Source organism: Melanotaenia boesemani, chromosome 1 (genome assembly GCF_017639745.1).
Source record: "Melanotaenia boesemani isolate fMelBoe1 chromosome 1, fMelBoe1.pri, whole genome shotgun sequence".
Lineage (NCBI taxonomy): Eukaryota > Metazoa > Chordata > Actinopteri > Atheriniformes > Melanotaeniidae > Melanotaenia > Melanotaenia boesemani.
This window is the reverse complement of record NC_055682.1, coordinates 32,265,951-32,293,583: the sequence shown is the minus strand read 5'-3', so window position 1 is coordinate 32,293,583 and position 27,633 is coordinate 32,265,951. Positions and strand designations below refer to the sequence as shown.

Here is a 27,633-nt window from a genome sequence, read left to right as displayed (position 1 = left end):
ATGCTAAAAATGAATGTGATTAATTGGGTATTTGTGGACTACAAACTAGAACACTATAGCTTAACCATTATTAAGCTGTAGTCTTTGGAGTGTTGTTTTTCTCACCAGTCACTGACTACTTCTTGAAAAAAAAAACTCTCTTCTTAGCAAATAAAAGGGGAAGTGTTTCTCCCACTGAGTTCAACTCCTGAGTTTTGTCATAATTATATAAAACAACCCTAATAGTGATCAGATAGTCTTTTTACCCCATATAATCAGAGCTGAAGAGAATGACTTGGCTTCTGTGTTGTACCTGAACACCACAAAAACTCAAATCAGCTAACGTACTTGATCTATTCTTGACAATGGCTTGACATTGACTTCAACAGGAAATAATGGGAACCTCTACAGGAAATGCAAATGTGACTTCTTGCAGGTCTTCTTTAGAACTAGAGTTGACGCAATCTGTCGGGTGATAGGTGCAAATGCTCGCTTTGTGAGATACTTTCAGTATCTTTTTCTTTCAGCTGTTTTGTCCTGCAGATAGATGTTGATTTCTGTTACATTTAGAACAGTAGTTTAACTTCCAACAAGAGTTGTGTTTTGCACCACAGAAAATTACAAGCTCATGTCTCATTTGTGGAGTACTATTACAATCTCAGATTAATGCAGATTATTTTTGAGTGAATGTTTTGATGTCTGATCCATCTTTCAGAGTTTGTTCAGGAGGAATGTGTGTTAGGATAACCCTTCTAACCCTCTTTTCTTGCTGGAAACTTACTTTCTGTCTCTGCCTCCATAGAAAAGGGCTAACTACTCATGTCCTTGCTAAACTCACTCTCTGTCTCTGTCTCTCTCTCTCTTTTTCTCTCTCCCTCACACACACTCACACACACAGACACAAAACAGAATGGACTGGGTTGCTCGCATAATAGCCATTTACTGTTGTTATTAGACCTCATTATGCTTTCCAAATGCTTCCAGCCACTCACAACACTGATGAGTTCTCCTCTTTCCTATCTTCTCACTGTCTCTCATTGTTCATCTTCACTTCATCTCTTCCCCTTTTGTACCATTTCTATGCTCCCTCCCCCTTCAGGCTTGAAATGTGGCTGCTCTTGTGTGCTAATCGCTGCACACACACTGGGTGTTAATCGGAGTCATTAACTCCAATTCTGGTGCTTCCAGGTAGAGATCAGCACTTTTGTACAACCTTTGCCATATATGTTTCAAGTATATTTCCTTTTCCATCCATCCATCCATCCATCTATTTTCTTCCGCTTATCCGGACTCGGGTCGTGGGGGCAGCTGCCTAAGCAGGGAAACCCAGACTTCCCTCTCCTCAGCCACATTCACCAGCTCATCTGGAGGGATCCCGAGGCGTTCCAAGGCCAGCCGAGAGATGTAGTCCATCCTAGTTCTTCCCCGGGGCCTCTTTCCGGTGGGATGTGCCCGGAACACCTCACCAGGGAGGCGTCCAGGAGGCATCCTAACCAGATGCCCGAGCCACCTCATCTGGCTCCTTTCGATGTGGAGGAGCAGCGACTCTACTCTGAGCCCCTCCCGGATCACCGAGCTTCTCACCCTATTTCTAAGAGAGAGCCCGGCCACCCTGTGGAGAAAACTCATTTTGGCCGCTTGTATTCGCGATCTTGTTCTTTTGGTCACTACCCACAGCTCGTGGCCATAGGTGAGGGTAGGAACATAGATTGACCAGAGAGCTTTGCCTTTTGGCTCAGCTCCTTCTTCACCACGACAGACTGATGCAGAGTCCGCATCACTGCAGACGCCGCACCGATCCGCCTGTTGATCTCCCACTTCTCCGCTTTTCCATTTTCTCTGTATTTTTGAGCAAAATTTGCATAAGAAAAAAGTTTGTAGTTTGGTCAAAGGAATTTTGAGATTCTTTTGTGAATATGTCTGTTATCTTCAAACTAATAATATTTGAGACACTACATTCATAGTGCTTTTTCAACAACATGCACTAAGTTTATTTAAGACAGGTATAATAAAGCTATGAAAACACCATAACCTTTGGTCATCAAATCTTTGGTTAGTGATTCAGGTCACTTTCTGTCATGTCCAGTTGAACTACTAAGCTCTCTGGATTGTTTTCACTTTGTATAAGCTTGTTTAGTCTTATACTCCTAGGAATTCCTCAATATTGTGCAACGAAATTGTGGGAGGTTCCCCTCTGTGTAAAAACAAACAAACAACAAAAAAAAAAGCCGGATTCCTCAGGGACCAGCCCTGTAAACTCTCTCTCAAGGTTCAAAAGTTTCTGTCATTGGCCCTTTAACAGTTTTAAATGCAAGACTGTGAACATGTGAATTCATCCTGTTAGAGTCAGCAACTTATATTTAATATTTGATTGTTTTAATACTTTCCCAACCAGTACACACACATACACACAAAACATTTTCAAAATGTCAGCAGCTACCAGCCATTGACAGATAATTGTTCAAGTTCACAGTCTCTCAACAGAAAGCCTTACTTTGTGTCTGAAATCTGGCCACTTTCATATTTTAACATAATTTAAGAATTGCGTCTGGGAGTCTTTATGCTGTAAGCATACTTTAATGTGCTTCTTGTGTTGTGGCTTCGCAAGCACAGGTTGACATTTAGCATTTTGCTGCTACTTGGGTGCACTCTTTGAAATATCTGAGGTATGGACTGCTCTTGGTGGTGGTGTTGTTTTAGCTTTACTTAGTTGTGAAAAAGAGAGAAGTGAAAGTGTAAAAATATTAGCCTTGTGGTTTTATAAACTGTTAACATGCAATATAATTGGCAATGGTTGTGCGTGTCACTCAACCATTATGGATTATGGATTTCATGTCATACAGGTTAACTCTGTGTTTATAGTTAAACAACTCACATTGGTGGTAATTTATCAAATAAACGTATGACTGAAATCTGTATGCATGAGCATTTCCACGCAAGGCTTATGGCGGTATTTCCCTATCTTTAATCATAAGCGTAATTTTTGATTTGAGAGAAAGCTTTCTTGTTTTCACGCTCAAATATCATGTTGCTCTCTCTCAAAACTCTGCTCTCTCACTCAAAAAGTCCCTTCTTGCTTTTAAATATATTGTTCCTCCTTTCAAAACTCTGCTCCTCTTCTCAAATTTAGTGTTGCAGGTTCAAATGTCCTGTGCTCATGCTTCGTCTCTTTCCCTCACACTCAGACGCATTCTCTGCTCTCTCAAAACTTGTGCTCTTGGATATGTTTTCCTCTCTCTTGGGTTGCTGACTGAGCTGCCTGCCAAATGTACTCCAGCCAATAGAGTACTAGATAAATGCTGACCAAGCAAATCGTCTCCACCTCCTTCAGGGTGCGCTTGTTTTACTTGACACAGTAACTCCAAACTAGTTAACTGTTTTAACTTTTTGTTTGTTCTTTTTTGCCACCAAAGTTTGCTTATTATAATTATTTTTATAATTTCCCTCTTTACTTCAAAAGTAGACACATATTTGTCAGTAACATTATAACTCATTGGTCCTCTGGTAAGTCTATAAGATCAGCTACTGCCTCAGCTAAGATGATTTTGTGAGAGCACAGTGAAGATAATCAAGATCTACATTAGGATGGCTGGCTATGTATTTGATTTTATTTAGCAGCCCTTCCAAGATGTTACACTGAAGCAGATCCTGTAGGAGTACTAGGGTTTAAATTTTGAAAATACTGGTGAGTTTCATGTTATTCATTTTGTAAGGAAAAACACTAATTGAATTTTTTAATTTAGTTGACAAAGTGGAACACGGCTGAAGCCATGGTAATGTATCTCATTTACTCAACACAATTCTGTTACATATTTAACAAACTTATAGGAACAATGATATGCTCCATATGCTTGCTAATTTACCATAGGTTTATTCTGTAGTACCATAAAAGCAGAATATCTATTTCTCAATTTAAGATTTCCTTAGTTTTATACTTAGCATACTGTACGTTTGTACAGGTACAGTGTACTGTGTTCTTTAATTAAAAAAAACATGTGCATGTATATTTAAAAAGCATAATAAAAACACAATGCTTACTAGAGATTGCTGGACTGAGTTATCCATACATGTATACTGATGATCCCCGTTATGTGCCAGTTTTTTAATGTGCACTGTGTCAAGTCAAAGAAGTGCACCCTGAAGAAGGCGGGGACTATTTGCTCATTCAGCACCTAGTACTTTATTGGCTGGAGGAGGTTTGACAGACAGCTCATTCAGTAACCCGAGAGAGAGAGAAAAATATTCAAGAGCAAGAGTTTTGAGAGCACAGAGAACATTTGAGAGCAAGACGGGACTTTTTGAGTGTGAGAGACAGAGAAATACCCCCATAAATGCTTGGCGTTTATTAATTTTGACGCGAGTGTAGGATACGATCAAATGGTATGACAGGTCTGAGATCGTGCAGGCAAGTTTTAGTGTGAATTTGTGGTGCAGCACAGCAGACCCTGAAAATAATTATTAAACAAACCTCAAACCATCATCTAAGCATAAGCAGCCACATATTCAGTACTCAGAATGAACCCATTTGCATAAAAGAAGCATATTTAAACCGGTTCCCATGAAAATAATTGAATAAAATAAAATAACTTAGCACTCAAAAAAAGATTTGGGAAAATAACAAATATGATAAACACATGAGCTCACACATGACAAGTTTAATGGCTCAAATTTAATTAATAGAGCCAAAAATCTTATACTTTAATTTGAAATAACAATGATAAATACAAACAGATATTTGTGTTTGCAAGCAAACTCATGCCTATATGCACCCTTAGAGCATCTCATCACCCTGCTGGCAAATCCTGCCACAGAGGTTCAATGGACTTCAGCTGAGTTACTTGATGATCAAAATCCTTGCTCTGGCATAGATAATTGAGAGAAACTGGGTTGTTGGTAAAGCAAATGTTGCACAGCCGAGCTCCACCTCCACGTTAACTGGTCCACTTCAGCCTCTGGTTTAAACAACAGTTTCCTTTAGCTTCATCACAAAATTCACATCAAGTACTTTATCTCAAACTTAAACAACAGCCTGCTGATAATTAGAATAATAAACTAAGAGGAGTTTTTTATTTGGCCAAAGCTAGTTTCAGATGAGATTTAGAATTAATGGTGTGGCCTTTTTGACATTGGTCACATTTACAGTAGTTATCCTCTCAGTTTAATTTTAGACAGACCTGTGACTCTTTAACAAAAAGCTATGGAAGGGGTGTCCAAAGTTGGTCCTCGAGGGCCGCTGTCCTGCAAGATTTGGATGTTTACTGCTGCAGCACACCTTAATCAGATTGATGGATCAACATTCTTGGGCAGAACTTAAATACAAGCTGTTGAGGAGAGCCATTTAATTTCAAACAGGTGTGTTGGATCAGGGAGACATCTAAAACCTGCAGGACTGCAGCCTCTAGCCCTGGAGCTGGACATCACTGAGCTATGGTGTACCATATTACAGCTAAGTATTCTTGTTTAGTGTGTACCTCATTTGTTGCATAATCTCGTGTCACCTCTCCTGTTGTCAGTTGCAGTCAGTCATACCTTTTCATGACAACTACTGTATCTTGATGATGGTTACCATGGTGGCACTCACTAAAGCTGCAGCAAACTGATCTCCCAGCCAGTGCCTTAAAAACAGAAATAAGTACATCTACAGGCGACAGGAACGCCTTCTAAAAGGACAGGATGTTAAGCAGAAAGAAAGAGCTGAGTTTATTGACAGTGGTAACATCCCGGTGGACATGGCGAGAGCCCCCATGTAGACTTAAAAAAAGTGCTCTCTAAGCTCCACCAGCACATCAGATGTGCCACCAGAGGAGCTAATACACTGGACAAGGTATACTCCAACATCAAGCTGGGGCTATAAGGCTACACAGCTAGCACACTTTAGCCAGTCAGACCACATGTCCTTGCTTATGATCCCTGCATATATTCCCCTCTGGAAAACTGCTCCCCAAACCAGAAAGACAGTAACACCTTGGTCTGATGATGCCTCTGAGCAGCTGCAGGACCTCTTCAACAGAACTAACTGGGACATTTTTAAACACCCAGACCTGGAGGTGTTCACAGACAGTGTCTTATGCTACATCAAAAACTGCATAGATAATGTCACAGTGGACAAGACTATCCAGGTGAACCCCAACAGGGAGCTCCAGATGACCCAGAAGGTACAGCGCTGCTTAAAGACAGGAACACTGCCTTCAGGTCTGGTGACAGCGCTCTGTACAGTGCAGCCAGAGCCAACCTGAAGAGAGGCATCAGAGAGGCCAAGTCAGACTACAGGAGGAGGATCGAGGAACACCAGGAGAGTAACAACAGCAGGCAGGTGTGGCGGGGGGTCCAGCACCTCACAAACTACAAGGTCAATATCAGAGCTGCTGAAGGAGGCACCTTACTGACAGAGGAGCTGAACAACTTCTTTGCCCGATTCGAGGCAGACTCTCCGGAGGCAACTACACCACACCCTGCGGTCCAGAGCAGCTTCAACTTCACATTAAAAGAGCATGATGTGAGGCGCATGATGTGAGGCGCATGCTGCGGGCGGTCAACCCATGGAAGGCCATAAGACCTGATGGTGTCCCTAGACGGTGCTGAAAGACTGTGCTAGGATCTTCAACCAGTCCCTGTCTCAGTCCATCGTTCCACCGTGCCTGAAGTCCTCCACCATTGTTCCCCTGACTAAGAAGCAACACATCTCTAGCTTCAGTGACTACCGACCAGTAGCTCTCACTCTGGTGGTGATTAAGTCCTCTGAGACCGAATCTTCCAGCTGTGGAATCTGTGAGATGTGAGCTTTCGGTAGAGGAGCCATTTGTTCGTGTTCATGCCGTGGAGTGGACACGGGGAGACATCATCTGTGTTTACATGTGTGTTCGGACTTTGTGTACCCGGTTTTTGAATAGTTTGTTCTCTTAACTGTGTTTGGTGGTCATAAAAATAGTTTTACTGAGCTGTTAGCTGAGATTCTGGACTTTCTGTGGATACAACACATGTTTACAATTAAATCTACAGACCTGACGTTACACCTGGAAACGAGACGTTAACCCCTTAACTCCCAGTAGCAGAGGGTACAGGTACAGAGGTGAAGCTAAACAGTCAAGCTAAGAATGAAAGGTTAGAGAAATTATAGGCAAGAAATCTGGATAATGAAGCACTAAAGGTGCATGAATGGAAGTTATTGTGCATATTGTGAATATTTCTCTCTCCTCACCATCTAGAAGCTGTGAGATTCTAATCCTGCTTTCTATCTGCTCACCTGATGCTGATATTTATCACATATTGTTCCTTCTGTGTTTAGAAGGGAGCAGCTTTAAATTCATCCTACTGACTTCTTACCTTTTAGTTAGTAAATCCTGAGTATTTCATCCTTCTTTCTCATAAATATTTGATTTAATAAATATATATGAAAAAATATTTTAACTGTTACTGTTTAAAGAGAAAACTGCTGCTAAACCTGTTTGTGTTTAGTGCAGGGGTCTGCAGCCTTTCCAATCCAAAGAGCCATTTTTCCCTCAGCCAACTAAATAAAACTCCTTTAGAGCTGCAAATTTTACAAGACCTTTTCAAAAAGGCAACTTAATATATATTACTAATGAAGAGCCACCATAGGATATTTGTTATTTTTAAAGAACCACATTTTTATTTCCGTTTTTAGGTTTTAAAATAAAGAAAAACAAACAACCTTTATAAAAAAGAGGATAGACAGACTTTTTTCTAAGGGATGTAGATAATTTTGGAAAATTATGTAAAGTAAAAAAAAAAAAAAAAGTCCCTGGTTTCCAATCTAATGGCAAGAAAGATAGATTTAAAAAAATATTTTAGCCACGTATTTAGAAGCATTGTGGGAGGTCCAGAGAGCTACTTGCGGCTCCAGAGTTGCAGGTTGGAGACCCTTGATGTAGTGCTTGTAGACCAAAATTTATTGCATTAACTTTATATAGCTGTAGGCCTTAAAGGAAAGAGACATTTTGCGCGTAACAATGCGATTAATCGCAACATCTCGATTAAAAATTTTAATCGTTGCCCAGCACTAATATATATATATTTATACCATGGTTTGAGTGAATACTCGATTCTGATTGGCTGGAAGGTTTCTATTAAAAAGTGATAATGGACACCTATAAAAGAAGTTCCGGTCAAATAGACTTATTGTTGTAAATTATTGCGCTGACTAAACCGTGGCAACAGAAACTCATATGCCGGGCTGCAGGCACCAGATCAGAGCAGCCTGCAGACTTATTGAACGATGTAGGAAACTATCTGTGGACTTTGAGTGATGAAACAAAATGTCGCATCATCTTCTGGACACACACAAGCTGTAAGAGCTGCACCCGCCCTCTGAAATGTTTGTGTGACATCTGCGGCCGACTGAGCTGCAGGTTCTGTGTCAGAGCTGGTTACCTTGGCAGCGTGTCACAATCAAATAATCCACTCACCTGCTTCTTGTGAAAAACTTACGATTTTACCAGTAAAAAACTACATTAACGCATAAATAATTTATTTAATATTTTTTTCTTTCTTAATGGACCATGGTATAAGCGGGATAATGCCCGACGAGGTGGCCATTATCATAAATTAATGGACTTTGCGGAGGCAACCGTCCTCCGGGTTGTCCTTTCACACATACACATATATATAATTTTATCTTGTTGCAATTATTCTATTTTATTCTATTCTAATATTCTGTTTTTGCACTGACTGGAGGTTAATTTGTTGCACATTTGTTGCAATGACAAAGTTCTATTCTATTCTATTTTATTCTGTTCTATTCTACTCTATTCTGTTGTATTCTATTCTATCTTGCTTAGGAAATCTCTTGAGGGAACAAAAAGGCTGTGCACTTTCGCTGTCTGGAGAGGATCAATGCAACTGAGATGGGATTTTTTGGAGTGCCATTAGAAAAATGCTTCTTTGCCCAATTTATTTAATTGTTCCATTTCCTGAGCATCTTCCCCACCCACAGCCCCTATTTGAAAACACTCATAACAAGCCTTTAGCATTTTGTAATGTCTAGCATACTCAAGGGTGAATAAATTATTTACAAAAAAAAATCACATCATATATTCAAACTTATGAAACTTCCTTACTGTTATTGTGATGTACAGGCATGAAATAGCGTGTTGCTGATAAAATGCTTTGAGTGAAAAGGATGCATATAAAATGACCTTGTGTCAAACTTCTTGATCAGATGCCATGTTAAAATACCCTGCAGCCAGCGTGAGCTGATGCTTGCCTCATGTGAATGCTTGTTTGAGTGTGAACGATGCCAATGTGTGGGTGTCTTGCTCTCTTTCTCCCATTTTCATTTTCAGTGTATTGTGCTTGCTGTCGTTCAAGGACATTATGTAATGCTTAAAAGAGCACCCCATCTGGAGAAGTGCCATTGAAACACAGTTTGTAGAACTCACTGCAGAAATTAAAAACTTGCCTGTGAAAGACAGTTACTGAGGACATTGAATAGATAGAGGACTTTGCAGCACAGCTGGTCTACATTTCTAATGGCAGGAAGAGTCTTTATAACGCAGTTACGGCCCATTTGGAAAATTTTAGTGGTTTTTGTTTCTTTATAAAGAAATTGGGTAAGTGAGTTAATATTTTAAGCTTTGGTTTTTATATTGCACTCTAACTGTACTTTTTTTCATTGAGATCTCACTAATTATATTGCTGACAATGAACTTATGCTGGGCTGCATTCTGTGTATCTTTTATGATATCGTATGAGTAAGTTCGTTTACTTTTTCAGAAATGTGTTTTTGCATGCTACCGGCAAGCTTTCAGGATTTTGCTGTCTCAACAAGCTATCCATTGTGTGTGCCTGGTTAATAGGTTATTAGCCAGGACTGGCTCTTTGGTTTTAGAAGATCATCTCAGGGAGAAAACCCATAAAATAAACTAAGTGTAAAACATAAGATAAAATTAGGGAATAAGCTCTAAAAATAACACTGTGTTCTGCTTTGCAAATAATTTTGGGAGGGCATCTACTACATGTACAGATAATATAACAGAAAAACTGCTAAGATTCTCTTTATTAGCACCTGAATTTATCACTATTCCATTATTTTTTTTACTGTATTACACTAAGACACACCCCTTCTCTGCTTTTGATTAGCTCTGATGGGGAATTTTCATCTACCAGTAACCATTTAAGCCACCATTTAACTGTAACTCTATTCAAGTATCAAACATCAATCAGTAGAAGGCATTTAAGGTTTGATGTATTTTGATATATCTATTTAGTCAGCAAGCCAGGTAGAGAAGCGTTGAGGTCCTGCAACAATGCAATTTGAGAAATTGAGAAACTATATTTCTCATATTCACTCTATTCCCCCCTCAGAGCTCCAGGGTGGTAATTTTATTCTCACATTCCCCATGACAATCAAGAGAAGAAATTATTTAAATTTCCTTCTCTGTGCTCTCAGTTTTATGCCTGCCCTACATCCGCAATGTCTCTTCCAGTTTAAACAGACGACCTTTACAGATTCATTTTATGCGTTTGATTCTTGACTAAAAGTGTAATTTAAAATTAAGTATGTTAAAATAATTTTACTACGGCCTCCTCTTAAGTTAATTGTCATCAGTGATTATTATCAGTACATGATGAATTCAGTATACTGAAACAAATGTGTATGCGACACAAGGATGGTTGACCTTTTTGACCACAGATACTGTATGTCTTAATTTTGTTGTTAGCATGACAAATAAAATTTAAATTAGGCTCTGATTCTGATGTATTTCCAGTTCACACGTCATTTAAGTAATTGTTAAAAAATACAACTTTAGTTAAGCTAGTGTGATGCTCATAAATTTTATTATTGCAAAATTTGTAGCATAATGACTTACAAAACAAAAGTGCAGCAACAAGAGTTTATCAAGTTTATCAAGTCTACTAACACAGGGACCAGGGACCTGACGTAGAACCTTATACGTTCTGAATCATGCTTCATATGGTCACATGTGCTATCCTATCAGTGTAGGCCCTTGAATCTTTTTACATTAACAGACATGAGTGGGTCCCAGGACACTCTGCTGTGATGCTAATGCAGCAACAAAACAAGTAATAAATTTTAGAATTAGGAAAAATAGTTACTGTCATAGTGTTAGATCCAGCATGACAAGTCTACTTTTAAGCTTGAGTATCAAGGGAAGAAGACATAGACAAGAAACTGGCACCGAACATAGGAAATCAGGGAGTACTTATACTGAAGAAGCTAATCCCAAAGCAGGAAGTGCTAATTGTCACATCGAGTCCAGGGGCTGTATTCCTAAAGATTCTTTATGCAAAGAGTTGCTCCTAGTTGCCAAATTCTAATAAAATTCTTAGAATCATGATGTTTTTTTAGAATTTCCCCTAAAAGTGAAGAGTAGATCCTAGTAAAGATAAAAGCTATTCCTAAAGAGTCTTAGCTCTTAAGAGAGCTCCTAAGGTGAGATCTGTTAAGAGCAGGGAAGAGGACTTTTAAGATGCTTAGGAGTTCCCTGAGCAGAGGACAAATGGCGGACAGGAGAGGCAGGAGAGATATGCTCCAAACACTGGATGACAGTGAATTAATTAAACGTTACAGATTGGCTTGTGCAGGAATCATATTTGTGGTTGTTCTTAAAATATACCTCACACAACACTTTTATGCTCATTGACCAATTGATCCAGGAGCAAACACTGTTCCTCTGTCCAGCTGGGCTTCCTTCTTCTTTTCTTATCCATCTCTGATCTCTGGTTTGTGGTAGATTTGAATGCAAGTATTAGTATGCCCTACTCCATATTGCTTTCTTAGCTCAGAAATTTTATGTGTTAAATTTCTGAAACCTGTATTCTCAGCTACAGAAAATGCCTGGTCATTTAGTCCAAACAATTCAGCGATTTTTTGTTTTACATTTTTTTTATATTATTGCTTTACTTTCATGGTTGCTGATTCCAGTGAAATACAGAATAGGCTAGTAACTTGTGGAATGGTTTGTGGCATGGCTCTAATCTTCCTAGGTTTAATTATAGTGACTTTATCTTTTTACCTCTGTCATGTTTAAACACTTTTTTAGTGTTTGTCCTGTTGTGTGGTTCTTATGACAACATTTGCTGCTGCATTGTTGACCCCAACTGACTGTAAGGGCCTGGGGATGTTGTGTAGATTTTTGTGTTCAGTTTGATATCAATGGGACCTTAGTCCACAGTTGGGAGAAACTGAAGTATTTCTTTTCCACATTCGTATTTCACTTGTGTTTTGTTTGGTAAAACAAACAAACAAACACACTTTAGATGTGAAACGTCTGCGATCTACTTAATGCTGCCAACTCAAGCTGCTCTGCTGCTTCTTATGCAATCTGCCTCACGCTTTAATGCCACCTGTCAATCAAACTCCTCCAGTCTGGGTGGTCTATTTAAAATGCAAAATTCCTTACTCATTCTTGGCCTCATATTTGCAGACACTGTATGATTCCTGCCATTTTTAGCCTCTTCACCACCTCAGCATCCACCTATATGTCCCATGCAAATATTTGTTCATCACTCCAATATCAAATTAAGAAAACAAGTTCACATGGAGTAATTGGATCTAAGTCCAGTTGCTGAACTTTTTTTGTAATGATGGTAAAGGTTTGTTGAGACAAGAGTGATGTTACATATACAGGTACAATATTATCTTTATAATTGGAATCATTGAATTGGGCAAAACTATTGTTTGTGTATCATGTCTACTGATCTTATTATGGTCGCACCACTTTCTTAAGCGGATTATGTTTCTGGCATAAAAAACTGGTATAAAAAAAACCAAACAAGCAAACAAAAAAAACTCATGTATGAAAGAGGTACAGTGAAGGGACTCAAAGCTTCAGGCTTAGATGTCTCATAGTCTGTTAGCAGAACAGCTGTCTTTTCAAACTGTGAATTGTTTAGCTAATTTATACAGTCTTCTTGCTGATTATGACTGTAGCAATAAGCATTTGTATTATAAATTCACTGCTCTGTCATTTTCAGTGTTCCTAAAAGTGGATTTTACATTTACAGCTTATAAGGCTGACTACTACTCATAGTGAGTACGAAAAAAGGTTCACACAAATCAATTATAAATGTTTTGTTCAGGACTACATAAGTGGATGGCCCTACCTACCACTGAGGACACCAAGTTCTGTGTATTTCTCTGCTGTTTACTAACCCTAAAATAAATGCTTTTGCTTTTATCTGAGAAGACTAATTAGTAATTATGTGTAATTATGTGTGCATTGATTATAAAATATAAATTCCTCCCATTTCAACTATTTATATTCTAGACCGGGCTGCACGGTGGTGTGGTGGTTAGCACCGCAGCCTCACAGCAAGAAGGTCGCCGGTTCGAATCTCGGCTGGGGGGAGGTTCGAACCTTGAGGGTGGTGGCCTTTCTGTGTGGAGTTTGCATGTTCTCCCCGTGTATGCGTGGGTTCTCTCCGGGTTCTCCGGCTTCCTCCCACCGTCCAAAGACATGCATGTTAGGTTAATTGGACACTCTAAATTCTCCGTAGGAGTGAGTGTGTGTGTGAATGGTTGTTTGTCTCTATCTGTGTTGGCCCTGCGACAGACTGGTGACCTGTCCAGGGTGTACCCTGCCTCTCACCTGTTAAAATGCTGGGATAGGCTCCAGCTCACCCGCGACCCGAAATGGAATAAGCGGTCAAGATAATGGATGGATGGATGGATGGATATTCTAGATCTAGAACTTCTTAGATTCTCATATTGAATCCATTCTCAGATTAATAATTATTATTAGTATGAACACAGTGGAAAGTAACAAAACTATTAGGATAGGTAGGAACTACTTCTTCTTCCGCCTGCCATTGTCATATACAAAAAAAAGGCACAGTGTAGCGTTACAACAGCACGTGGGTCACTCACTGCTCAATGATCACTCAGTTTGAAACACAGTTACTTGTAGTTATTTTAGCTCCACAAACAGCAACGATGTGGCATGTGATGTGTGTGGGAAGACCACAACACTCCATAAATATATAAAAATCAATCATAACTCAGAAGCAAAGGTGATGAGGTTATGATGAGGTGATCTGAAGAGGAGGAGAGAAGGGGAAAATGTGCTGATCGGGTAGAGACATAGATCACTCTGCAGTCCTTTGGTGTTACAGCCAGAAACTACACGGAGGGAGAAAATGTGGAGCTGAAGGAGATGTATAGCTGCCACTAAAGTTTGGGGAAGTGATTTCGATCTGTCTGCTAGGCTTAGGTTTTTTAGTATTTCTAAAACCCTGGGTACGACCCTGCATATGTGCCTATCTTTTCTAACTCAATCACTTTTTTCCAGACATCTCAAAATTACTGGTTGCTTTCATAACAGCATCCATCTGTGACTAATTGTGCAGTGGCTTCAGTTTCCGTTTTTATGAAGTTGTCCTTGCACAGTTGTTAGGGAAATGAGTCACCGTTGCCAAGGAAGTGAGATGCTGTGCGGCCGAGTGTACGTTGCAGAGTATGGTTTGCCTTCGCTTGAGAGCTCTCAGCACTGAAAATCTGGTTTCTGTTTCAACATCTCTGAGCTGTTAAAATGTATTTTGATTTTTAAATTAAAGGAGATTAAAAAGCTGAAGACAGCAAAAAGAGTGGGGGAGATGTTTGAAGAAATACGTGTTTGTTTTGTTGGCTCCTTTTTACTAAAACTCAAAAAAATATACAACACAGAAAAATCTGGTACAGACCAACTGACAATATAACATGGCAGAAAGAGTTTTGATCACTAAATGCATATCTTCACCTTTTTGCTAAATGCAAAGTGTAGAGAGCAGTTCTACTCTTGGGATAAAGAAAGCATGCTCCCTTATATACACTTAATTTGAACTAAACATTTCTATTATTTTGAATAATATATGTGAAAGTAATTACTGCATGCCAATTATAGATGCAAAACAATGCTGACAGGGTCTAATGCTGCATTAAATGTATCTTACAGAGATGATGCTGGCAATCACCATCACATTATTTTTGATATACCAAGTAAGACAAATAACAAAGATGTCTTCAAATTTACTTTGCATTAGTTGTAATGCCAAAACAACAAACAGTTCATAGACCAATTAAAAGAAGAAGGAAATTAAAATACTGTATTTTTTTTATTTGATTAAAAATATATTTTATGTGTATGTGATAAGTTGCCTTTTGGGGATAATACAGAAGTCAAGATAGATGACCCTTACCCAAGTTACTGACTTGGAAAACAGTCTTGATCTCAGACATGTGCCAACATCTTTTACTTTTTAGAGTTAGCAAAATCATAGTTACCTATGGTCAGCAAATGCAGCATTAGACAAACCAGTAGCTCTCTGTCAAAGTGTCCCTCCATAGTCTGTTAGTAAGATGCTACTAACAGTCTTTATTTGCAATAAACTATCTTTCATATCTAATGTAAAACTTTCAACCTTGCATTAGTTAAGTTAAGTTTAAAAAAACTGGGTTGCATTTCAGATGAGTAAGCCAATATTAAAATATTTTCAAAGGAAGAAAGAGGAACCCCAGAGACAGAGTATGGTGACGTAAGATAAGGGAGACCTTCAATGTCTTTGATTAATTGTGACTTTTTGTCCTCAAGTTTGGCAGAACCGAAGTGATATTGATGAGTACCATGGCCAGTGTAATATTTACATTTACTGCGCAATATTAGTGATGTAAAAGAATATAACACTTGTTTCCTGTTTGCTAAACTGTCAGAAGAAGTGGAGGGGACTAGTGGGCAAGGAAAAAATAGGACTGGGACTGACTTTCTAAACAGAAGAGCCATAGGGCTCTTCTTTCAAAAAACAAGAAAATTCAGGTTTTCTCACCCTGGCTGCAAGCCATGCCACTACATAAGGCTACATTATATTGTCTTAAATAAATAATTCATTTAGAAAAGATTTAAGCTGTGATAATTACTATAATATAGGTTGCAGAGCCCTCCCCCTCAGTTTAAAAAAATCTTGTAGCAAACACTGCTATGCAAAGGTTAATTTACAACATTTTGTTTAACAAACGTGCTATTTTACTTCACTCAGAATAAAACAAATTTGTGTTTTTAACAAGGCTGTGTTTTTTTTTCACTCTTTTACCTCATGTTTGATACAGACTCTCACATGTCCTTGGTGATTCAGTAAAAAAAAAAAAGAAAATCCTCTTCACCCTCACACCTTTATGCTCTTTAAGATCAGTTGATCAGCTGCTCTTGATGTTGCCAAGAACAAAGCATAAGCTCTGAGGAGATCGGGCTTTGCTGTTACTGTTGGACCCACTTTGTGGAACAACCTGCATCTGCATATCAGACAGGACTCCTCCTTGCTTGATTCCAAGTCTGTTCTTAAAACGAACCTGTTCTTCTTGACTTTTTGACTCTTGAGATGTTGACATTTTGCTTCTGTTTTTATATTTTAACTTGTCTTATTTGTTTGATTTATTGTTTTTTAAGGTTTTGATTTATTTTATTCTCTGTGCTTTTATTCTTCTGTACTGCACTTTGGTCCACTGCAGTTGTTATAAAGTGCTTTCTAAATAAAGTTGGATTGGAAATTAACTCTAGCTACAGTTTGAATATAGATTATCTCTGATAGCTCTTTTTGGAACAAATGGAAGACAATCATTATTGTTTGATGATGCAAAGAAAATATATTTTCTCTACCTTAAGCTAGGTACACACATCTTTATGTGTGTACCTAGCTTAAGGTGTATCTAGCTTAGATGGGCTGTTTTTATCCCGATTTTACCCTTCCCAACCAAGGACAGCAAGCGCCGATTATCTTAAGTCGTATAAGATTTTCCTATGAAATTATCATTTGGTCTGATGTGTGTTGAGAGTGAATTCGTCCCGACAATCAGTTCCGACATGTGTTGTGGCTGACAATCGGAAGTATTGAACATGTTCAATATTTACAACTAAAAGTCTTCACGTGTGTGTGGAAAGCCGGCAATTCCTGAGTTGTGACTGTGTGGATTGTGACGTGGAATGAAATGTGGCCAATCAGACAGCAAGCTGACTGGGGAGCAAGGAAGGATTTAAAGTCTATAATAAACAGAGCGGAATTAGCAAGACCAAATGACATGAGATCGCAGGTTACGTGCATTGCACAGGCGTATTTAATGACCCACCCCACCTACCCAGCGATTAAAATTAAAATTTCTAGAGCCGACTCATGACCCACGGGGAAACCCGCAAGCCGGCACATCACTAATGTGTATTATGCACAATCGTTGGGTGACTGTATGGAGTTTGCATGTTCTCCCTGTGAATGCGTGGGTTCTCTCTGGGTACTCTGGTTTTCATCCCACCGTCCAAAGACATGCATGTTAGGTTAACTGGTCACTCTAAAGTCTCCCTAGAAGTGAGTGTGAATGGTTGTCTCTCTGTGTTGGCCCTGCGATGGACTGGTGACCTGTCCAGGGTGTACCCTGCCTCTCACCTACTAAAATGCTGGGTTAGGCTCCAGCTTCCCCGCAACCTAGGAATGTTGTGGACCTTTCAGATTTTCTCCCTTCCCAACCAAGGACGGCAAACACCCTTTTATCGTAAGTCTTATAAGATTATCCTATAAGATTATCATTTGGTCTGAGGTGGTCCAGACAAGTCGTGACCAACAATTGGAAGTATTGAACATGTTCAACATTTACAATCAAAAATATTCATGTGTGTGGGGAAAGCGGCAACTCCTGAGTTCTGATTCTGTGGATGGTGACGTAGAACAGACTGTAAACAATCCAACGAGCGAGCTGACTGGGGAACAAGGAAGAATATAAAGTCTGTGTTAATGCCGTATCCAGTCTGATATTTTTTTCAGTTCTGGATTTTTCTGTTAATAATAGTCACAGGACCACCATCATTCCCTCGTCTTGTATATCCGCTTCCATGCTGATGTTGTGTTTTCCTGTTGTTGCCATGGTTCTTCTTCTTCATTTTTGTCAGATCACGTTTGATCACGCGAGATTTCTGTGTTGGAGGACTTGATTCTAGATCAGTTGTGTGACAGCACCGTTATGTGTGTGTCGTTCTGTGCTGAGATTATTGGAGCACACCACACACAGTATGATCAAACCTGTTAAAAGCCTGATTTTTTTTTTATCTTTATGTGTGAGGTCTCAAACAGAAAAAAAATCTCATCAGATTAAAAAAAATCTTATGTGTGTTTGTTAGGCTTTACATGACACATGATGAGTTCTTAACGTTTCAGTGGGTTTGTCTGTACAAAGAGTAGGCCTATACAGTGTGTCATTTTTGAGAACAGCAGTAGCTAAAGTCCTCTCAGGCCACTTCCTTCAAGAAATCCCACTGAGCACACAGATGCTCAGTAGGAGTAACCTCATCTTCATCCAACTTACCCACAAACCCCTCTTCCCACTCAGCCACTGAAACCCCAGAAAGGGTGCTGTTGCATGAACACATTCCTGTATAACTATTCAACAGTGATGTATGCCTGCAAATTTCTTGGCTCACAGGGGCAAAACATTGTGGATGGCTTTTACAAGAAATGTAACTCATGCTGTGCCTCACCCAGACAAGGCTTCCTCTGAGTCAAAGATTGGAAGAGACTATGTAAAGACCACAATGAGGCAGTGTACAGTGGCTCTATTAAACCCAAATTAGATGTCAGTTGTAAGAAAAAATGTGCAGGAATACATGTTTTGAGAGGGCTAATAAAAACACTTAGGGGATAGAGAAGGATGCTATTATTTAAATCTCTTGTCATCCATGGCTCTTAAGAGGCATTTGAGGTAATGAGATCCCTCTGCTTCTTCTGCGTCACTCCCAAAGTCTGACCTCTCTGTTGCTGCACAGCTGTAATTGAAGGCTTGGTGGAATGTGCCTTGCCATGCAGTACTTATATGCAGTCAGTATGTTTTTCATCTTACACATTTGCTATTTTTTCTTGAGGCAGCTATTCTTCCAACACATCTGCAGTATTTAGCTTTAACACCTGTGCTGAAACAGTTTAAGCACTTTAAGAGGATTTATAATTTCTGCTTTACTGGGGAAATTTGTCACTTCTGTTTGGCCTATCAAACCTGGAATTATATAGTAAACATTTCTCAGTGCAGGGCTTCAGACAAACTTGTTTTACGTGGAGCACAGTGGCCCCTAACTTAAATTTTTAGGAGCTCAAGCAGAAAATTTAGGGGTGCACACTGAAATCACCTTGCAGAGGAAATATTCACATTTCCTCTCATTTTCACTGTATTAGTGATAAATACTTAAACAATAAATTCAGAAATTACAATGTTTACAGTTCACATAACATAAAAAAGAACATCTTACTGGCCGCACTAATAGAAAACAAGTAGACATAGATAGGCCTGTCACGATAACAAATTTTGCTGGGCGATAAATTTTCTTGGAAATGATTGCGATAAATGATAATATTGCACAAAGCGATAATGTTGTCATTTTAAGACCATTTTCAACTAATATAATGACAATGCCATAATAATGCAAGTACACCCTTTCAAAGAGCAATAAACTTTCATTTCTAAAGAACTTTTTACACTGGAACTGGAAGACATTTTAAATAAAACAAAAACAATAAATAAAATGGGTGCTCAGTCTCATTAAAAATGAGTGAAAGCCAAACCCAACCAAACACAATAAGTATGATGGATAATAAAGTCTGTTCTGTAAACAAAATTGCCTTTAAAAAATATATTCAATATATTGTAAGACTGATCTAGTGAGTGAACCGCGCTGTGCCACCACGCTGCCGCCACGCTGCGCCTTTTTCACACACACCGCAGCTATTATTTCTCCATTTGACTTATTTACATAGTTCAGCATGAGAATCGGAGGTTAAGCGTGAGAGCGTGAGAAGCCATTTAAATGCGCGAGTCTCACAGCCAATGCGTATTGGCAGTCCTGCAAAACAAATGCGGCATACTGGTTCACACAGGTGCTTCACCATGGTCTCATGCTTCAACATGCTGCTGTCAAGTATGACACGAGAGAGATCACTCCTCAAGAATCCAGAGCGTTCAGTCGAAATACTCCATAGTGAAACCTGTTGTTATACACAGTCTATGGTAAAGTGCGTGTGAGGCGGGTGGGGAGGTGGGACAAATAAAAATTATCGTGGCCGGCAAACTTATCGCACTCATTTTTTCTTACCGTGTAATTAATTGATTTATTGCTTATCGCGACAGGCCTAGACATAGGACTTGTCAAATCTAATCAGATTTGATTCACTTTGTAGTCAAAGCAGAACGGCAACTTTGTCACCATCATCCCGCATAGGGCATGGTGTGACTTGTCCATGTAGTTCCTGGCAATAAACAGCTTCAGGGACTGATACGCCTCTCTAGCCACTGTTCTCAACACCTCAGCAAGAAAGGTAGCTATTGGCTGTCCTAGAAGTCGCTAATTAGCATAATCAGCCTAGTACATATAGTTGTAATTGATGCTGCCATAAAGAGGGATGTTGTTGGAAAGGCAAAAATTGATTAAAAAAAAAAAAAAAAAAAAAACAGGACAACCTAAAAATGTTTAGAACAGAAATAATTAAATAAAATAAAAATTCTGTCAATATTTTCTTTTTTTGTTTAGTTTAGGTTTTTTTTAAGTGTATTTTGTTCTATGGGGGATGATGGTAACAAAACTGCGCTTCTGCTTTGACTACAAAGTGAAAATCAAATCAAATTATCAAATCTGATTTAATTTGAATTGACAAGTTCTATGTCTACTTGTTTTGTATTAGTGCAAGCAGTAAGATGTTTTTTTTTTCTAAATGTTATGTCAACTGCAAAAAATGTGAATTGTAAACATTGTAAATTCTAAATTTATTGTTCAAGTATTTATCACTAATACAGTGAAAATGAGAGGAAATGTAAATATTTGCTTTGCAAGGTGATTTCAGTGTGCGCCCCTAAATTTTCTGCTTGCGCTCCTATAAATAAACGCGTAAAAAAAGTTAGCCTGGAGCCCTGAACTTCATGTTTTATGAATTGATGTTGGATTTTTTTAATTAGAATTTATTCAAATTGATGAATCAATTTTTTTAAACCCAGCCCTAGTTTAGATTATATTTCTAGTTGTTTGAATGTATTCTTTTTGGTTGCTGTGTCATTGTAATAGCTTATTCTCTTATCATTTACCAGATACTGGATGAAAACAGCATATATCACTCTAGGGCTGCTCGATTATGGGAAAATTGATAATCACGATTATTTTGATTGAACTTGAGATCTCGATTATTTAACACGATTATAGATAAGAGGTGGGGGGGGGGGTTGGGGGGTGACATTGGAAGTGTTTACTGTGGTAATGCAGACTAGTTTCTTTCCACCAGGTCCCCATAGCTATTGTTTGTCTCAGACCAGCAGCTATGTTCCCCCTGGTGTGATCTGGAAAAAAATAGTCTGGAGACATTTCGTTTTCACGTTGAAACCCGCGTCAATAAAATGTAGCGCGACATTTCTATACGGCTCTGGTGCGGCTTGACCACAGGTCCGTAGCGGTGGCGAAACATTGGACGGTCACCATGTCTTTCACACACCCTCACTACACTCATACAGGGAAGAAAGAGACAGTCCACTAACATGGTGTTGAGATGGCAGTGATGCCATTTGTCCAAAGTGTTGATGAGTTTCTTAAATCCCGGATTGTTCACTGTGTTAATTGAGAAAAAAGTTCTGTTTATAACGTTTGTCTCTCTGTGACTCTGGGAGCTGGTGGATTATTTAGTTGCGACTCACAAAAATTGAACATTTTTCTATTTTTTTGTGTTGCGTCGCAAGCCCCCGTGTGCACATCTGCTTGCACGAAAGCAACATTTTACATGCACGACTGTCGCCTGTCGCTTGGCTGGAGGAGGGCAGCGATTTTCGCTTCCTCGCGTAAGTTTACATAGAAAATGATGGAGAAGAAGCGACGCCGCCTCCCGTGTGTCCAGGTGTCTGCAACTCGTTCTCAATAAAACTAAAGCGGTCGGGGTTGTGGGAGGAGTCTGCAGCAAAGCGCTGCAATGACAGCTGCGCTCGATTTGAAAACAGCACAAATCGAAGGACAAAAAATAATCGGACCATTTCATTTTCATGATCGTTGACAACCCAGATCGTAATTGCGATTAAAATTCGATTAATTGCCCAGCCCTATATCACTCAGATATGCTATTGCCACTTGCTAAATCTTGGCAGCTGGCATTTAACTATAAACTCATAATGTTTGATATTCTGAACCAACAGAATTCAGTTTGGTTCTATTTCTACATTACATAATATCACAACTAATGCAATGTAACAAATAAATAAATCACACCTTCATAAAGGTGATGTTTACTTTTTGTTTACTTAAGTCTGCTGTATAATTTTGAAAGGCATGAGATTTTATTTTTTTTTGTATTTTCAACATGAAGAGGTGTTTTATTCAACCTATAATTGTTTGTGTGTTTTAAATAGTTTTGGGCAAATAAATAATTTGTTTTCCTCTGAGTACACTTATGACATTTGAACAAGAAAATTGTAAAAGAAAGAAACTGAGTAAAAAACATGACATTGCAGTGATAATAATATTAGTGCTACTAGTTGTTTGATGCTTGGGTCTGAGAGTAATTTGTGAATTATTTTTGTTGATCGTAAGTTATTTCTTAAATAAGTTGGGTAGTGTTATGATTCCCGCATAGTAACAGTTATCTGTTGTTATGGTGTGACGTGTGGATCTCATTACCATCTATGTGTTACAACCTTCTACACACTCTTAAATAGGGGGGCCTGCTGGAAATCTCTCACAGACATTTTCTGCATGCAGTACACATTTCTTCCAAGACTCAAGAGAGTTTAAGAAATATTTGAGGGAGGCTGGAGCCATTATCCATTCCATGCTGAGGGAAACTGGGAGTCCAGCACAAATCTGGGAGATTTCCCAGATGCTCCAGACCAACTTGACAAACTTGAAAATCCTTAAGTAAATGTATTTTTTTCCAAAAAAATCAGTTTTTTCCACAAGCAAGGAACACACCTCCCAAATAGTAAAAAATGTTTGGCCCAAATATAGCCTTGACTCCTTGTGAGTGTGGCTGTTGAAATTCAGCCACATGAATACCACAAGTGGCCCAACAGGAAATTGCTGTAATCTAAGTCCACATCAGCTTCTCATATTTGGACCACTTCTGGCCCACATCCAAGACAAAAACTGTTATCTTGACTGCATGTATTCCACAAGACGCTTGCTGTAGCCTATGTCCAGGTTGGAAACTGACATCTAGACCACATCTGGCCCACGCAACACTTGCCAATGCCATAGCTAAGCCAAAAGTTCCAAAAGTAGCCCAGATTAAGCCCAAATGTGCCTGTTATCTGGACTGGCAAGCTATGCGATCAGAAAGAATCTGAGCATTCTTAAGCATATGACTAAAATATGTAAATTTGGCGGCATTAGTGAGGATATACTGCCATTAGCTCATTTTATCTATTGGATCCATTTCAATCCATAATACGACTAAAGCTGGATTTATGCTTGCACACCATCAGCATACAGTAGGGCCGGCATAGCTGATGCTGGTGAAATGTGCTTTCGCACTCGAGCATAGGGTTACAGCGTCATGTTGCAGTTTCTCTTCCGCAGTTACTGCAGAAATTTAGCGAGAAGCTCCAGAAATTCCGAAACATTTAATCACAAACTGACCAATCAAAAGGAAGTACTTCATGTAACCGTGCTGATAGTAGGGGTGCATGTCAGGTCTTGAAGAGGTGGGTGTCACGCGGTTGTGACGGCATGACCGACCGTATGCACACGTCGTGTGAGAATAAATCCAACTTCAGGAATTACTACAATGACTGTGGATTCAGGTTGTTGAGCTGTATGCATGGGTTCCTGTGATGGACAAAAAAAAATCTCAGCTTGACACTGGAGCAGGAGAAATATTTTGACTGCTCCTCGCTGGACCACAAGTGTTTCTAGCTTTACCTGGGATCAGCCAGCCACACACACACACACAGTATAATGATAGGGGAAACATTGGGATATCAAGGTTCAGTTATAAAATTTATGTTGGATAAACAGTGATCTGAAAAAGCTAAATTATTTTTGTATAAATATTATAATCTTATCATGGATAAACTTTTATGTAAATTAATGTATTGACTATAGGGTAGCAAATGCCACATATGCCATATTTGCACCATCATGGTCAGATCCCATTTCTGTTTTGAAAAATGTCTTTTTCTGTATGAGTTAGTACATAATGCTGTCCGGTCAGCCCCAAGCCAACACTAATCTGCATGCTGTAGGTATGTCCTTCTACCCTCTCAGGTTATTCACCTTCATCCTTTTTCTTTTGTTAATTTTAATACTGATTGTCCTTAATCAAGAAGAGACAATCTGTGGCTACTCTCCAGACATCTGGAATGGCTACAACTTAAGTTGGTGATGTCACTTGCAGCATCAGCAGATAAAAAACTCTCTGAACATTTCAGCAAGCAGTTTAATAATCAGAATGCAGAGTATTCTCTCACATGCCCAGCACATCATCTTTTGGGCCTGGCTGGCTTGCTGATTCCTTTAAAATCTTCGGTCTAAATTAAAGCAAACAAATTAATTATTCACAGCACAATAAAAATATTGTAAATGTCTCTGCTTAACTAAAAGCAAACTCTGTCTTGCCTGCTCATCTTTCTCATTTGAGAGTTTTACAATATCACAACATGTGCAGCCAATAATTAGATTGGCATGTTCACTGAGCAGGTTTTGGGCATATAGTTTTGGACATTTTTTCAAACTTTTGTCAAGATTTCCTTGACTGAGTGCTTTGTATAATGTTAAGCTACCGTATAGATGTCAGCCTCATGATGCACAATGCACAGTTCCCATTGTCCAGATCCACCTTTAAAATGTAAAAATAAACATTATATTGGTCCATTTTGTGACTGATTTAAATAACATTTAGACAAAGTTATTACCAGCAGCCATGTGCTGAACAACATCCATGCTCCGTTCAGTGATCTGTTTTGAGTAAGCCTCAATTCTTCATGAGTAATATAAATATATATATATATATATATACATTATTTAAAGAAGATATAAAGAAGTTTCTCTACAAAGTCATCATAAGAGTGCTGTGCAAAACATGTTGGGTTTTGCACAGAGAAGCTCCTACACATAGTTGACATAGGAGTTAACTTTACGCACAACAAGAACTGCATAAAAACAAGCATGATAACTGTTCTAAATTCTAAGAGGATCCCACTGCTTTTCCATGAGCAGAGGAAGATTGTGGAACTGAGCCAAAAAAAGGGTGCGGTCTGAGGTCCTGCAAGTCCCAATGCAGCAAAGTCTCTGTAGTGCTCACTTTGTGTCTCATAATGCAATACTTTCATACTACAAGACTTATCTCTATCCGCTTCACAGATAACATGAAGTACACATCTAAGGATTCTCCATCGTGCAATTTTCATTTTTAAAAAATATTCTCAAGTATTCTTAACAATGTCTTGACAGTGGCCAGGACGGATTACGTTGTTAGTTATGACCATGCCATTTATATCTATAGATCCATTATCATGGACTGCTTGAAATATCAGTATACTTTGTATATTCTTGATAGAAGAAATTTGAATCAAATATCAAATGCAACACTATCCTTAACAGAGAGTGGTTTAGGGCAGGGTTGCCCTAGTCCAGTCCTCGAGATCTACTATCCTGCAACTTTTAGATGTGTCGCTTCTCCAACACATTTGAATCAAATCAATGGCTCATTACCTGGCCTGTAGAGCTGTATGACATGTCAATGAGGGAATTCAGCCATGTGCAGACAAACATGAAGATGGATGGGACATAGGCTGAGGACAATTGGTTTTCACACTTAATTACATGTTCGTTATCATCAGACTAAAGTGAAGTGTCTTGTCCTGGGGCCCAATAACGTTAAAACACTGCAGTTTGCTGCATTTTAGTGATGCGTTGTCTTATTTTTTTCATAAATAAATATATTCAAGATTAGAGCAACCCACCATAAGTAGACTTAGAAAGCGTATGAAACTTGTTTTTTTCCATTTCTGACATTTCTTGAAAATTCAACCAAAGTCGATCTATATCTCTTTGAGTTATGTTGCTAACAGACCAACAAACAAGCATATGCTGTTGAAAACATAATAAACGTAATAAAGTAAAACTGAGTGATCAGAGTGATGTCCGTTTATATTGTCCAGTGAATTAATATTGTATAATTTTATGTATTTATAAATACATAAAATTATGCATAAATGCATTAACAAAGTCGGAATTATCTGCCAGCATTCCTTCCTGACTGTTGCTATGGCAACAGTTTTATGTTTGACCTGGATGATGTGCTTAATTCTTCATATTTCGGCTGCTCTGCAGGGTTTCTTTGGCCAAACGCTGCAAACTGCACCTCTTTAATGTGAGCATGCACTGCTTGAGATCGGAAAACCCTGGGTTGAATTACCGAGTTGATAACTAGCTTCGTTGTACAGCTTATCCAGGTTCTGAATGTCCAGGTAAGTCAACCCAGGTAACAGAGAGATATCCAAGGTACGTTAATCAAACTACGTCTTACAGGTCTTTGGTTGTGTTTGACAACTCTCACACATAGGCCTGTTGCGATAAGCAATAAGTCAATTAATTGCACGGTAAGAAAAAATGAGCATGATGAGTTTGCTGGCCACAATAATTTTCATTAGTTTTTTGTTGTTGTTTTTTTTTCTATCTTACTTTACCATAGACTGTGTATGACAACAGGTTTCACTATGGAGTATCCCGACTGAATGCTCTGGTTTCTTGTGGAGTGATCTCTCTCGTGTCATACTTGACAGCAGCATGTATCAGCACGAGACCGTGGTGAAGCACTAACCTGTGCGAGCCGGTATGCCACATTTGTTTTACAGGGCTGCCAACACTCACGCATCGGCCATGAGACTCGCACATTTGAGTGGTTTCTCACACTAAACCTCAGATTTGTCACGCTGTAATAGACATCAAGAGCAATGCCGACTAATCAGAGGTTCGGGAGAATTCCCAGTGGGCTGCATTACTTTTTGGTCTGACACGCAGTGATGATGGGAGATATTTAAGCTTAACAAACAGCGATGATGTGCAGTATATTTTTTCTAGTTTTTTTAATACAATGGTACTGTCAGTTTTGCCGGTTTTCCATGTCTGAGCCCCATGTTTAATATTTTTTTTAATATATTTTTTGAAGGACAGTTTTGTTTACAGAACAGAGACTTTATTATCTATCATACTTATTGTTTTTGGTTGTGTTTGGTTTTCATTCATTGTTAATGAGACTGAGAGTCCATTCTATTTATTGTTTTAGTTTTGTTATTTTACATTTCTTCCAGTTCTAGTGTAAAATGCTCTTTAGAAATGAATGTTTATTGATCTTCGAAAGGGTGTACTTGCATTATTATGGCATTGTCATTATATTAGCTGAAAATGGTCTCATTTACAACATTATCGCTCTGTGCAATGTTATTGGTTATTTCAATCATTTCTGAGAAAATTATTGCACAGCAAAATTTGTTAGCGTGACAAGCTTACTCACATATCCTCTTTGTTTAAGACATAGGCAGGCAGCTTTTTGAACCTCAGCAATAGGGATGACTGCTGCCCAACAAGTGTCCCAACGTCCTATCTGTTTTTGTGGTAAAATATATGGGTAGCATTAATGCTATTTTAAGTCTCAAGGAATATTTTGGCCATAATCAAATTGCCAGGTTGTTGTAATGGACTTTTAGGGCAT

General features: G+C 38.8%; 1 protein-coding gene across 4 annotated transcripts in view; it reads left to right on the top strand.

Moving 5' to 3' along the window:
* Nucleotides 1-27,633, top strand: part of adcy7 (adenylate cyclase 7) — a 77,993-nt gene that overhangs the window by 4,489 nt on the left and 45,871 nt on the right. For 2 of the 4 annotated variants that reach the window (XM_041984119.1, XM_041984087.1), the window contains exon 1: nt 9,523-9,545. The exons of the other annotated variants lie outside the window; for them this stretch is intronic. The gene's annotated coding sequence lies outside the window, so the exon portion shown is untranslated. Of the gene's footprint in view, nt 1-9,522; nt 9,546-27,633 lie in introns of those variants that run through there. 4 annotated transcript variants of the gene reach the window in all.